The following is a 15,597-nucleotide window of genomic DNA, read 5'->3' as shown; positions in this document are numbered from 1 at the left end:
GGTGTCCAGGGACCATAGTCTCAGGGGTTCGTCAGTCTCTATCAGACCAGTAAGTCTGGTCCTTTTTTGTGAATTTGAATTTTGTTCTACACTTTTCTCCCACTCTGTCCAGGACCCTCTATTGTGATCCCTGTGAGAGCAGTTGGTGATGGTAGTCAGGTACCATTTTTCTCCTGCTCTATGTGGGACCCTCTATTGTGATCTTGGTCAAAGTGGTAGGTGGCGGTAGTTGGGCACCATCTAATTCTTCTTGGCTCAGGCTGATAGAGGCTGTGGTTCATGTGGTCCATTAGCCCTCTGGACTAATATTTTCCTTGTGTCTTTGGTTTTCTTCATTTTTCTTTGCTCCACATGGGCTGAGACCAATAGATGTATCTTAGATGGCTGCTTGCAAGCTTTTAAGACCCCAGAAACTACTCACCTGAGTAGGATGTAGAACATTGTCTTTATGAAGTATATCAGTTGACCTAGATGATCTTCAGCCCTCAACCCCAGTAACTTGGTGTGTCACAGTGTTTAGATGTGTCTACGAAGCTTCTATGACTTTGCCTTGACCAGGTTGTGCTGACTTGCCCTATATTTTGTGTTGTCTTTCCCTTCACCAAAGTTACCACTTGTCTAATATCTAGCGATTGCCCCTACCCACGTCTTCTGTCCCTTGTAACTAACCATCAAAGATTGTTTCTTTCTGTGCATAAACCTTTTCTGGAGTTTTTACAGCTGTGGTCTCACACAATGTTTGTCTTTTTGTGATTTACTTATTTCACTCAGCATAATGCTCTCTATATTCATCCATGCTGTGAGATGTTTTGAGGATTGGTCATTGTTCTTTATTTTTGTGTCTTATTGCATTGTGTGTATGTACCACAATTTGTTTATCCATTTGTCTGTTGATGGGCACTTCCATTGTTTCCTTCTCTTTGCTATTGTGAATAATGCTGCAGTCAACATGGGTGCGCATATGTCCGTTCGTGTTTAGACTCCTATTTCTCTAGGATATGATCCTAGGAGTGGGATTGCTGGATTGTATGGTATTTCTCTTTCTAGCTTTTTAAGGAGGTGCCATATCGTTTTCAGTAGTGGTTGTATCATTTTACATTCACATCAGCAGTGCATAAGAGTTCCAGTCTCCCTGCAACCTCTCCAGCATTTGTAATTTTCTGTTCTTTTGATTTCTGTCAGAATGTCTGGGCGACATAATATCTCATTGTAGTTTTGATTTGTATTTCTTTAATGGCTTATGATCACAAGCTTTTCCTCATGGGTCTGTTAGTGCCTAAACGTCTTCTTTGGTAAAGTATCTGTTCATATCCTTTGCTTATTTTTTAATTGGATTATTTGTCTTTTTTTGTTGTTGAGGTGTTGAAGTTTTCTATAGATTTTGGAGATTAGACCCTTTTCAGATATGTTGTAGCCAAAAAAATTTTTTCCCTGTTTGTAGGTTCACTTTTTACTTTGTTGTTGAAGTCTTTTGATGAGCATGTTTAATTTTTAGGAGGCTATCTAGTTTCTCTTCTAATGTTTGTGAATTGTTAGTTGTGGTTTATATTCTCTTTATGCTGCGTATTAGGGCCCTTATTGTTGTACTTACTTTTTCTTCCATGATCTTTATCATTTTAGGTTGTATATTTAGGTCCTTGATTCATTTCAATTAGTTTTTGTGTATAATGTGAGATATGAGTTCTGTTTCTTTTTTTTACAGATGGGCATCCATTTGTAGAGTTTCTTGTAAGTATTTGGAAGCTCTGTCGTTGTGTATATAGATATTTATTAATGTTATGTTTTCTTGGTAGATGGTCCCTTTAATCATTATATAATGGTTTGGTTTTTATTAATTCCCTTAATTTCTGTTTTATTTGGAAATGTCCTGAATTTGCCATTGTATTTAAGAGTTTTGCAGGATATATTATTCTTGGTTGTAGTTTTTTTTAAAGTCTTAGGTATGTCTTCCCATTGCATACTTGCCTGCATAGTTTCTGCCAAGTAATCAGAGCTTAGTCTTTTTGTTTCCCCTTTGTAAGTAAATTTTTCTTCTGGAGCTGCTCTCAGGATTCTTTCTTTGTCTTTGATGTTGGCCAGTGTGATTATAATATGTCTTGGTGACTTTCTCTTGGGGTCTGTCCTATAAGAAGTTCGCTGAGTTTCTTGGATGGTCACTTTTCATCTTTTAGGACATACGGGAAGTTTTCTGCCAGCAAATCTTTATCAATCTTCTCTGTTTTCTGTTTCTCCCCCTGTTCTGGAACTGATGACATGGAAATTTTTGCTTTTAGTTGTGTACCACGTAATGCTTAGGTTTTTTTTTTTCTTTCCTGTGATTTTTCTTTATACAAAGTGTCATCCATGGATTTGTCTTCAATCATGATGATTCTGTCTTCCACTATTTCAAGTTTGCTGCTAAAATCTTGTATTGCTTTGTCCATTTCTGAATGGAATTCTGTTGTTTATGTTTTGGATTTCTGGTTGCTGTTTTTGTATAATTTCTACTCGTATATTTAATCTCCATGTTTTGTTTTTGTATTTTCCTAAACCCTTCTGTTGCCCTGTGTTTTCCTTGATTTTTTATTCGTTTTCTCTATTTTCCATGATTTTATCTTTTTTTCCCTTGGTTTTATCTGTGTTTTCTTGATCTCTTTCCTAATCTCTTAGAAAAAAAAATCTCTTAGAGAGCCCTAAATATTAGGGTTCCATACAAGGTTTTTCCACTGTCTTTTCTTCTACCGGAAGGTTATCAGATTTTTTATTTTGATTGCTTGCTGGAGCCATCTTATCTTCCTTTTTTAAAATTTGTTTTGATATTGTCTGCTGTCTCCAAGACTTGAGGTATTATTTTCTTTATTCATTGAATTGTATGTTTATTTCGACCTGCTTTTCTGTTTTGTTTTGAAATGTCAGCCTGGCTGTCCAGTTGTGCTTTGCTACCTGCTTGTCTGTGGGCGTGATAACATTCACCACCTCGTCTGGGTGGGTAAGGCAAAAGTAGGCACGGCAAGCCCTCTCTGCCATATGTTGGTTTGGCTTGGTGGCTGAGGGTGGACTGGGTAGGCATTGTCTGCTTCATGATATGGTCCAGTGGTGTAGGTGTTCACAGCCCCCATCAGATTGTTGGGGGTGTCAACTGGGGAGTGGTATGGGCTTGCTTCCCATTGTTCTGCAGCTAGTTGAGTGGCAGAAGGGGAGGTGTGGTATGGACCTGGTGTGGCAGTAGGCCTGAGTGCCGGGGATGCTCTAGCTGTGACAGTGTGGCCAGGGCTGATGGGATGGGGGGAGTGGTGTACGAGACTAGGTGGGAAGGAGAAAGAAAAAAATTTTCGTGTGGCTTGAGCTGGCGGGTGGGCACAGTGTGGACTCGGAGTGGCAGCAGGTTGGTGGCTGGAAGGAAGGGGGCAGAGGTGGCATACGGGAATAGGTGGGAGGGAGAAAGAAAAGGAACATTAAAGAAAAAAAAAAGCCATGTGGCAGGAGGGGAAGAAAGTGGGCTGGGGGAAATTCATATTGTGGACCCTGGCAGTAGGCATTGCCAGAATGGGGCCGGGGTTCTTGCTTCTACTCACCAGAAAGGTAAGGGGTGGGAAAGCGTGTTTCTTCGGTTACCAGGTCCTCTGTCTCCTATTAGGACCTCTGTAAATTTGCCTTCCAGTACTCCTTGTCTGGGGCTGTTGCTTACTGTGCTTTAAGATGGCGGCCCTGTGCCGTATTAGTGGCAGGGACCTCCTTATCTCTCCCTGTTCTCTGTTTTCTGTCAGTTTTTTCTTCCATTTGGTACCTTCTCTAGCTCTTTATCCCTTCATTTGATGCTTAGGGTTCCAGGATTGACGTTTGTATCTGTTTTACTTGGTTTTTTTGGGTCTTCTCTGCAGAGGGACGGGATGTTGCGTCTGACTAGGGTGCCATATTAGCTCTATCCTCTCAGCATAATCTTTTTAAGGTTCATTTGTGTTATAGAATGTATCAGGACCTTATATTTCTTTATGGCTGAATAAGGAGCCCTGGTGACGCAGTGGTTAAACCCTCAACTTCTAACCAAAATATCCAGTTTGAACCTACCAGGCTCTATGCAGGAGAAGGATGTGGCAGTCTGCTTCTGTAAAGATTACAGCCTTGGAAACCCTATCCGGCAGTTCTACTTCATCCTATAGGGGTGCTATGTTTAGGAGTCAGAATCAACTCTGTGGCAACTGGTTTTATTTTTTAAATTGCTGGATATTCCTTTATACCACATTTTGTTTATCCATTCATTCTTCAAAGGCTTTTGATGGGTGACCCAAGGCAGAGATTGTTCTACAAAGGACACTTGTCTAATGAGACCTTCTGCTCATTAATGCTGAGAGCTGTCTTAGGAGTTGGGCCCATGTCCATCTCCCACCCTATGAACTTCCTCTTATAGTCACACAACAGAATACAAAAGATGGGCAGGCAGACAGGGTAGTTAGTGGCAAATCAATGCTCTAGCAGACCTGTAGCTCATAGTAATCCTGTGAGGTAAGCAGACAGATTTTTCAGATGAAAAACTGAAGCGTAGAAAGGATAAAGGCACTTGATCAAAATCAAGTGGTTGGTTAATGCTGTGAAATAACTAGAATTTAGCTCTGTATGATTCCCAGTGCAGTGTTCTAGTTTTATTCTTTACCATTTTATTGTGTAAATAATACATAAGTATGTTTGTGTATTCTTATTGCAAAAAATTACAAAGAATATGTTTAAAGCAGTTATCTCTTTTAACTCTAACCCCCAGTCTCATTCATGTTCTAGAAGTAACTGCTCTCATCAGTTTGTTGTATTTCCTTTCAGGTGATTTTCATATTGTTAAAATACGTAATATTGCAAGCTTTTAAAATTATAGGATCGGCTGAATTATATGTTTAGATACTGTTGATTTGGCTTATGTTTTATTGTATGTATTTTCACCATGGGGGGGAAAAAGAATCATTGAAACTTTACTGATTAAAAAATATATATCTAGATAGATATATGAATGATTCATGTGCATGTATGTATATATATACATGCACATAAGCCTGTTGCCGTCGAGTCGATTCCGACTCATAGAGACCCTACAGGACGGAGTAGAACTGCCCCATAGAGTTTCCAAGCAGCACCTGGTGGATTCGAACTGCCAACCTTTTGGTTAGAAGCTGTATCCCTTAATCACTATGTCACCAGGGTTTCCACATATATATGTGTGTATATATATAAAACTATGTAGGAGGTATTCTGTGGTTTTCTTTGTTCACTAAGCAACAAATACTTGGAGATCTCTTCATGTTAGTGCATATAGTCCTGCTTCAGTTTGTCATTAATTTAACAGACACTTGTTGAGTGCATACTATGTGCCAGATCCAGTTCTAAGTGTTGGGGCACAGCAGCGAACAAAAGAAGACAAAATCCCTCCCTCTTTGAGATTACATTCTAAAGCGGAGAGACAATAAATAGATAAGGAAAGTGTAATGAAACAGGGTAGAATTATAGCAGTGAGAGGCAGGAAGTTGGGTGCTCAGGCAAGACTCGTTTAGTAGAAAATGACATGGAGAAAAGATCAGGAAGAGGTGAGGGAAATATATGGGGAAGGAGCATTCCAGGCAGAGGGATCAGCAGGTACAAAGGTTTGTAGGTGGGGCAGTGGCAGCTATCTTGGGGAACAGCAAGGAGGCCTGTCCTGCTGGAGCAGAGAAGGTCATGGGGTTGGAAATTAAGAGACGAGGTTGGAGAAGTCACTGGGAACTAGATCTTGTAGAGCCTTGTAGGCCATTGTAAGAAAACTGGCTTTTGCTCTGAGATGGGAAACCATTGGTGAATGTTGAGTAGAGGAGCAATGTGATCTGACTTATGGTTCAGCAGGATTGCTCTGACTGCTCTGTTGAGAATAGATTGTAGAGGGGTGAAGGTGAAAGCAGCAGATGTTGATGGCTTGGACCAGGACAGTATTCTGGAAGTTAAGAGGAGTGGGGCAATTTGGGATCTGTTTTGAAATAAAAGCTGACCGAAGTTGCTGATTAGCGGTGTTAGAATCAAGCATGACTCCAAAAGTTTTTGGTCTGAACAGCAGGAAGGATGGACCAGCCATTAAATAAAGACGGGGGAAAGACTATGAGGAGAACACGTGTGAAGGGAGGATCATGACCTGTTAAGTTTGGTTTGGCTTTGAATTTGTGAAGTTTGAGGTATTAGACATCCAAGTAAGATGATGAGAAGGCAGTTGGATATGAGTCAGGAGTTAAGAGGAAAGGTCTTGCCTAGAGATAAAAACTTGGTAGTCGTCAGAATATATATAGATGGTTTTAAAAGTCAAGACACTGGATGATGTAATAGAGGGATCTATTGTAGTTCAGAAGGAAAGGTCCACGATTTGTGCCTAGGGGGTCAAAGTAATGAATTGTTAGTTGTTGTCGAGTTGGCCCTGTGCACAACAGACATAAATGCTTGCCCGATCCTGTACCATCCTCATGATTGTTGAGGACTGCACCTTTGTGATTTATTGGCTAATTTTCAGAAGTAGATTACCAGGTCTTTCCTCCTAGTCTATCTTAGTCTAGGAGCTCTGTTGAAACCTATTCCACATCATAACAACCAGAAAAGTAGATTAAGGTAGGAGGAAAACCAAGAAAATTGTGATGTCCTGCAAGCCAATTGAAGAAAATGATCCAAGAAGGGAAGACATGTCCAACTGTCAAATGCTGTTGGCAGATCAAATAAGATGAGGGCTAAGAATTTATCAGTGGATTTTGCAATGACCCAAACTTTGCCGAGGGTAAGAAACACTGACATGTGGGTCCCATCTCCGGAAATTTCTGATTTAATTGTTCTGGATGCAGCCTAGGCCCCAGGATTTTTAAAGTTTTCCAGGTAATTCTAATATGCAGTCAGGGTTGCGCCCCACTGTCTTAGTGGGTCTTAGTTCATTTCCTTCTCTTAATTGTGGAATGGCCTTATTGCCAGAAACAGATGTTGCTGCCTAATTAAACACCAGAGCTTTTATCCATCTATAGGCTTGTCCTTGGATACCTTGGGATCTGAAAATGATAAGCAGATCTGAAAGCTAATTATTAACCACTAAAGGGATGAGCTATTTAGTACCCGTCTTAAAGTGGCTTTTACTCCTTCCTTTTCATTTTTGCAAATTTTTTTTATTGTGCTCTAGATGAAGGTATACTGAGCAAATTAGTTTCTCATTAAACAATTAATACACATATTATTTTGCGATATCGGTTGGCAGCCAACCCCACAACAGGTCAGCATTCTCCCTTCTCGACCTTGGGTTCCCTATTACCAGCTTTCCTGTCCCCTCCTGCCTTCTCATCCTTGCCCCTGGGCTAGTGTGCCCCTTTAGTCTGATTCTGTTTTATTGACCTGTCTAATCTTTGGCTGAAGGGTTGGGAGTGACTTCAATACTGAGTTAAAAGGGGTGTCCAGGGGCTATACTCTCAGGGTTTCTCCAGTCACTGTCAGGCCAGTAATTCTGATCTTTTTTTTTTTTTGTGAGTTAGAATTTTGTTCTATATTTTTCTCCAGCTCTGTCCAGGACCCTCTATTGTGATCCCTGTCAGAGCAGTTGGTGGTGGTAGCCGGATGCCATCTAGTCGTGCTGGACTCAGCCTGGTGGAAGTTGTGAAAGTTGTGGTCCATTAGTCCCTTGGACTACTCTTTCCCTCGTGTTTTTAGTTTTCTTCATTCTCCCTTGCTCCAGACAGGATGGGACCAGTGGAGTATCTTAGATGGCCGTAAACGTTTTTTATGTTTTGTTTTGTTCATGCTCAAGACTTGTTGTTTTGAGTCATAATGTTCAGTTTGAAATTAATGGAAAAAAAATTTAAGGAAATATACATGTAACTGGACCAAAAAAAAAAAATCCCTAAACAAAAAAACCTACGATAAACCTTAAATCACGTCAATAATTAAGCATTTAAGAGAGTTAAGTACATTCTTTGCAGAATACTGAATGTTTCACACACCTCAAAAGTTGGCGCATTAGAGATGTAGAAATTTTGTACCTTATTAAAGTTTTAATCTTTTTCATTTTCTCATCACAGTCTCTAGAAATTATTTAAATGCTTTAGTAAAATGAGTTTGGTTGGTATCTGTTGGCTCTTAAAAATTAAAGAATATCATGGGTATGCTGTTCATCAAGAGATCTGGTTTTCAGGCTGAGTAAATTGGACTCTACAAGACAAAGAGAAAAAAGATCGAATGTATTATTATTAGAACAGGACCAAGGTAGAAAAATGGACAGTCTGAGTTGAAATACAGGCTTAATTATTGCAGGCTCCCTGAAGTTTGCCAAGTTTCTAGATTAGCCCTAGATCAACCAGGGTTCCAGAAGAAAATTAAGCCCTATGCCTGAAGGCATCCGTTGAATAAAATGAATTAAACTCTCTCACATCCAAGGAGCTTAGCAGAGCAGTGGTTCTAGCGCTCGGCTGCTAACCAATAGCTTGGCAGTTTGAACCCACCAGAAGCTCCCCAGGAGAAAGATTGTGGCAGTCAGCTTGCATAAAGAAAGATTTACAGCCTAGGAAACCTTAAGAGGCAGTTCTTCTTTGTCCTACAGGGTCATTACAAGAATCAGCTCAACGGCAGTGGGTTTGGTTTTGGGTTTCTTAGCATCCAGAATGGGACTGTTTATGTACCATCGTTGGGTTAATTAAGAAAATAGTCCCTCAAATAGGCAAATCATTATCTGTAGAGCTTAATTCTCTCAGGAAACCCTGGTTGAGAAAGGCTGTTTTAGCTACTACTCTGTCAGTAGTTTTTTGAGGTAGATTTCCTGGGGAAAGAAAGTGTAGGTTACCAGGGGCTAGGGAGAGAGGGAGCCATTGTTTAGGAAGCAGTGCATTTTTATTTATGGTGATGGAAAATTTGGCAATGATTATGGGTGATGGTTGTACAACGTGGTTAATATATTGATATCACTAAAATGTACCCTGAAAAATGTTGAATCGGCAAAAGTTGTATTTATGTATTTTTAAAACAAAAAAAAAAAGCATAAAAGAGCCTGTTATAGAATTCCCAAGAAATTAAAAAGAATAATCTCTTCATTCATTTAATTAAAATGTTGTTAGGTGCCATTGAGTCAGTTCCTACTCAAAGTGACCCTGTGTACAACAGAATGAAACACCGCCCAGTTCTGCACCATCCTCACAATCATTGCTATGCTTGAGCTCATCATTGCAGCCACTGTGTCAATTCATCTCATTGAGGGTCTTCTTTTCTTTCAATGACCCTCTACCAAGCATTATGTCCTTCTCCAGTGACTGGTCCGTCCTGATAACATGTTCAAAGTACTTGACATGAAGTCTTGCCATCCTCGCTTCTAAGGTGCAGTCTGCCTGTACTTCTTCCAAGACAGACTTCTTCTGGCAGTCCATGGTATATTCATTATTCTTCACCAACACCCTAATTCAAAGGCATCAGTTCTTTGTTCTTCCTTATTCATTGTCCAGCATTCGCATGCATATGAGGTGATTGAAAACACCAAGGCTTGGGTCAGGGGCACCTTAGTCCTCAAGGTGACATCTTTGTTTTTCCACACTTTAAAGAGGTCTTTTGCAGCAGATTTGCCCAACACAATGGGTCTTTTGATTTCTTGACTGCTGCTTCTATGTGCTTCCATGGGTGTTGATTGTGGATCCAAGTAAAATGCAGTCCTTGACAGCTTCAATCTTTTCTTCATTTATCATGATGTTGCTTATTGATTCAGTTGTGAGGATTTTTGTATTCATGTTGAGGTGTTATCCATACTGAAGGCTGTGGTCTTTGATCTTCATTAGTAAGTGCTTCAAGTCATCTTTGCTTTCAGCAAGCAAGGTTGTGTCATCTGCATAACGCAGGTTGATAATGAGTCTCCCTTGAATTCTGATGCTCCGTTCTTCTTCATATTAATCCAGCTTCTCAGATTATTTGCTCAGCATGCAGATTGAACAAGTATGGTGAAAGGATAAAACCCTGACCCACACCTTTCCTGAATTTAAACCACGCAAATATCCCCTTGTTCTGTTGGAACAACTGCTTCTTGGTCTATGTACTGATTCCTCATGAGCACAATTAAGTGTTCTGGAATTCCCATTCTTCACAATCCCAAAAATCCGCTGCCGTCGAGTCGATTCTGACTCATAGCGACCCCTACATGACAGAGTAGAACTGCCCAATTGAGTTTCCAAGGAGCGCCTGGCGGATTTGAAGTGCCAGCCTCTTGGTTAGCAGCCGTAGTACTTAACACCAGGGTTTCCTTCTTCACAATGTTATCCGTAATTTGTTATGATCCACACAGTCGAATGCCTTTTCTTTCATAGCCAATAAAACACAGGTAAACACCTTTCTGGTATTCTTTGCTCTGAGCCAAGATCCATCTGGCATCAGCAATGATATCCCTCATTCCACATTCTCCTCTGAATCTGGCTTGAATTTCTGGCTGTTGCAGCTGCTTTTGAGTTATCCTCGGCAAAATTTTACTTGTGTGTGATGTTAATGATATTGTTTGATAATTTCCGCATACTTTTGGATGACCTTTTTTTTGGAATGGGCACGGATATGGATATCTTCCAGTCAGTTGGCCAGGTAGCTGTCTTCCAAATCTTGGCATAGAGGAGTGAGCACATCCAGCAGTGAATCTGTTTGTTGAAACATCTCAGTTGGTATTCTGTCAATTCGTGGAGCCCTGTTTTTTACTAGTGCCTTCAGCGCAGCTCGCATTTCTTTTAGTACCATCGGTTCTTGATCATTTGCTACCTCCTGAAATGGCTGAACATTGAACAATTCTTTTTGGTACAGTGACTATTCCTTCCATCTTCTGATGCTTCCTGAGTCATTTAATGTTTTCCCTGCAGAATTCTTCAGTGTTGCAACTCGAGGCTTGAGTTTTTTCTCCAGTTCTTTCAGCTTGAGAATGCCAAGTGTGTTCTTCCCTTTTGGTCTCCCAACTCCAGGTCTTTGTACATGTCACATTAATACTTTGTCTTCTCAAGCCGCTGATTGAAATTTTTTCAACTCTCTTACTTCATGATTCCTTTTGCTTTAGCTATTCTACATTTAAGCACAACTTTCAGAGTCTCTTCTGCCATCCATTTTGGTGTTTTCTTTCTTTCCTGTCTTTTCAGTGACCTCTTGCTTTCTTGATGGATGATGTCCTTGATGTCATTCCATAAGTCATCTGGTCTTCAGTCACTAGTGTTCAATGCATCAAATCTATTCTTGAGCTGGTATCTAAATTCAGGTGGGATATACTCAAGGTTGTATTTTGGCTCTCGTGGACTTGTTCTCAGCTTGAACTTGCGCATTAGCAATTGACGGTCTGTTTTGGAGTTGTCTCCTGGACTTGTTCTGACTGATGATCCGGAGCTTCCCCACCGTCTCTTTCCACAGATGTAGTCGATTTGATTCCTGTGTAGTCTACCCTGTGTCGTCCACGCATATAGTTGCCCTTTATGTTGTTCAGAAAGGGTATTTCCAGTGAATAGCTCATTGGTCTTGCAAAATTCTATTGTGTGGTCACCAGCATCGTTTCTATCACCAAGGCCATATTTCCAACCACTCTTTCCTCTTCTTTGTTTCCAACTTTGCATTCCAATCACCAGTAATTATGAATGCATGGTGATTGTATGTTCAATCAATTTCAGACTGCAAAAGTTGGTAAAAAAATTTTTTTCAATTTTTTTCTTCTATGGCCTTAGTGGTTGGTGAGTAAATTCGAGTACTAGTCACATTAGCTGGTCTTACTCAAAGGCGTATTCATATTTTCCTATCATTGACAGCATTGAACTTCATGATAGATGTTGAAATATCTTTTTGACTCTGAATGCCATGCAATTCCTCTTCAGTTTGTAATTCCTGACATAGTAGACCATATGATTGTCCAATTCAAAATGGCTAATACCAGTCCATTTCAACTCACTAATGCCTAGGATATCGATGCGTATGCATTCCATTTCATTTTTTATGATTTCTAATTTTCCTAAATTAATACTTCGTACATTCCACGTTCCGATTATTAATGGGTGTTTGCAGCTGTCTCTTCTCATTTTGAGTCACGCCACATCAGCAAATGAAGGTCCCGAAAGCTTGACTCATTCTGTATCATTAAGTTCAACTCTACTTGGAGGAGGCAGCTCTTCCCTAGCTGTATCTTGAGTGCCTTCTATCTTTAGGGGCTCATCTTCTGGTACTGTGTCAGACAACATTCCCTGCTATTCATAAGGCTTTTATTGGCTAATTTTTTCAGACGTAGACTGCCAGGTCCTTCTTCTTAGTTTGTCTTTAGTCTAGAAGCTCAGCTGAAACCTGTCCACCATGGGTCACCCTGCTAGTATTCGAAATACTGGTGGCATAGCTTCTAGCATCATAGCAACACTCAAGCTTCCACAGTAGGACAAACTGAGAGATGTATGGGGTTAACTGAAATAGGTATTCATGAAATACATACAGGACCATATTGTACCAATCACAGCAATGGTTTCTGGAACAGTTTAATATGTACCCCTCCAGACTTTTGTCTGTGTACATAAACATATATAAACTGTTTATTTCAAAGAATGTGATCATGTTATATATCTAGTTCAGCAAGCTTTTTCCCTTGAAACGTTACAGACATTTGTCTATATAATTATATATGTATCTGCCTCTTAAGAGTTACATGGTATTCCATAGTTTGGTTGCTACAAAGTACATTTTGCCATTCTTCTGTTAATGGAGATTTGAGTCACCTGGGTATTTTTACTTTTACAGATAGTGATGTAATGAACATTTCTGTTTAAAAATTTTTGGATATGTATATAACTTTTTCTGTGTTATAGATTCTAGAAGTGGAATTGTTGACTCAGGATGGTAGGTACCTGTTATTCTTTTGTTTTATTACGGAAGATTTCAAACAGTCAAAAGCAGGGCATAGTGGAAAACTAAAAACCAAACCTGTTGCTATCGAGTCGATTTCAACTCATAGCAACCGTATAGGATGGAGTAGAACTGCCCCATAGGGTTTCCAGGGATTGGCTGGTGGATTCGAACTGCTGACCTTTGGGTTAGTGGCCGTAGCTCTTAACCACTGTGCCACCAAGGCTTTGGGAATGGTACAATGGACTCCTTATCCACTTCAGTAATTACCATTAACTGGCCAGCCTTGTTTCCTCCATACCCCATCTGCTACCTGAATGCTGAATTACCCCAACACTGACTTTATTATGAAGCAAAAACATCTCAGTTTATCCATAGATAGTTCAGTACATGTCTCCAAAAGTTAAACACATTAAAAAAAAATAATTTCAATTATGTTACCGTACCTAAAACTTTCTAAATGTCAGTGTTCAAAATTTTTCCAACACTTTTTTTTTTGCATTTGGTTTTTTTGAATTGTGATCTGATCAAGATCCGTACATTGCATTTATTTAATATGACTCTCTTGTCGTTTTTCGTATATAAGTTTCCTCTTCTTCTTTTTTGTTTTCCTTATGATTTATTTGTTGAAGAAGCTTTTGTCCTGTATAACTTCCAGCATTCTGGATTTTGCTCACCATATCTCTTGATGTGGTTTAATTAGTTTTCTGTCTTTTTATTCCTCGTACAAGTTAGTAGTTACACCTGGAGGCTCATTTGAGATTATGGTTTGATTTTTTTTTTTTCAAAGAATACTTAATAATCGATGGTGTGTACTTACATCTGGGTTCTCTTTTTTGATGCTAGCAGCCATTGATAATCATTGCTTAGATCCATACTTCATTAAAAAAAATACCCCATTGCCGTTGGGTCAATTCCAACTCATAGCAACTGTATAGGACAGGGTAGAACTGCCCCATGGGGTTTCCAAGGAGCGGCTGATAGATTCAAACTGCCAACCTTTTGGTTGGCAGCCAGAGCTCTTAACTGCTGTGAACCACCAGGGTTCCATTACTTCATTAGGGGTTGCAAAATAATGATGTTTGAATTTGATCATTGCTTTCTCTTTCTTTTAAATAATATTTTATTGTGTTTTATGTCAAGTTTACAGAGCAAATTAGATTTATCTTTAACAATTTTTATACAAATTGCTCCATGTCATTGTTTACAGTTTTTACAGCGTGTCAACGTTGTCATTGTTTCCATTCTGTTTGTTCTGTTTCCATTGATCTAGCTTCCCTGCCCCTCTTTGCCTTCTCACCTTTGCTTTTGGGTAAATGTTGACCATTTGGTCTTATATATTATGTACTTCATAGGAACCAATTACTCAAAGATGATACTGTTTATTTTATAAGCCAATTTGTGGGCTGAAGGGTGACCCGCAGAAATAGCTTCAATTCCATGTGATAGTTACTTTCTAACTTATTAGGGCAAGTACTTTACAAAGAGAAATTTCCCCTCATCAACAACGTGGTTACTCTGATGTGCAGTTTGTATAGGAAAAGGAGAATAAATGCTTGATCTTTATCAGTTGGCTTCTTAGCATCCTCCAAAGATGACTGGTGAGTTTTTCTAAAATCATTATGAACTCATCATTTTAAAATATTTGATGTGTTTCAATCCTTTGTTGTCATTATTCTTCTTGATATAAAACTTGTGCCATCTTTGGCCAGAAACTGAAGTAAGTTGGCTCATGAGTCTTTCTGATATGATCTTAGTGTAATAAGATGTTACACAGGATCGTCTTAGACATTTATTTGGCCATTTCTCCAAGGAGCCTTGATTCTTTTTAGCGGAAGATATTTAGAGACCCCAGTCAGGGCTTAGACGTTCTTGTTGCTACTGGTTCACAGCTAGAAAATTATACATAATTAAGGGAGTAGCTCTGGTGGCGTAGTCTGCTATCCAAAAGGTCAGCGGTTCAAATCCAAGTCTCATAGGGTCACTGTTAGTTAGAATTGACTTGATGGCAACAGGTTTGTTTGTTTCTTTTTGCTATATTTAATGGAAACCATTTCCTGGCTTCATATTGATGTTCCAATTCAAATTTAGACACTGTAGGATTTTTACTTCTATAATTTTACATTTGTATTTCTTTTATGTTGAAAAATCTGGTTCCTAATATTATTGTAATTATTCAAATACCAATACTAATGCTATCACTAACGATAGGATTACTGAAATCAAGTTATGATTTCTTTGTGTTTATTTTTTTTTTCCTTAGGGTATATCCTCCTAGGGAAATAACAGCCAAATTGCTGTCCTTTAAAATGAGATGAAATAGTTTCACTCCATTGTGGTTAAGCCATCAGCCAGATAGATAGCTTCATTCAATTTTTTTTTGCCCCAGCCACAAACTCAGGTGATATTCTTATAGGCAACCAGTGTCTTCAGGGAACACTTTTAAAAATTTATTTCCTTTTCTTTTGTAATTATGTAAAACAAGTCATTTCAGAGTCAAGTTCTGAGAAGTGCAACTTCTGTCCTTGCCCTCTTCACCACATCCTCACCCTCTCTCTACCCTTCAGTAACCACTTTTATTACTTTTTGGTTTATCCTTTCATTTTGAATGAATTAAAGCAAATGTGTGTATTAACGCCCTCCCTCCTTTCTTATAAAAAGGTAGCCTTCTGTGTACATTATTCAGTACTGTTTTTTTTTAAAACAATATATTCTGGAACTCATGCCATAGTAGTGTCATGGAAAAGTTGTCTTATTCCTTCTTAGAGTTTTATCGTT

At 39.2% G+C, this 15,597-nt stretch overlaps 1 protein-coding gene across 3 annotated transcripts in view; it reads left to right on the top strand.

The window, feature by feature from the left end:
- The window catches only part of MAP3K15 (mitogen-activated protein kinase kinase kinase 15), a 151,090-nt gene that overhangs the window by 72,572 nt on the left and 62,921 nt on the right, over positions 1–15,597 (top strand). The window lies entirely within an intron of this gene.

Source organism: Loxodonta africana, chromosome X, assembly GCF_030014295.1.
Source record: "Loxodonta africana isolate mLoxAfr1 chromosome X, mLoxAfr1.hap2, whole genome shotgun sequence".
Taxonomy (NCBI): domain Eukaryota; kingdom Metazoa; phylum Chordata; class Mammalia; order Proboscidea; family Elephantidae; genus Loxodonta; species Loxodonta africana.
This window is presented reverse-complemented; position numbering and strand designations above follow the sequence as displayed.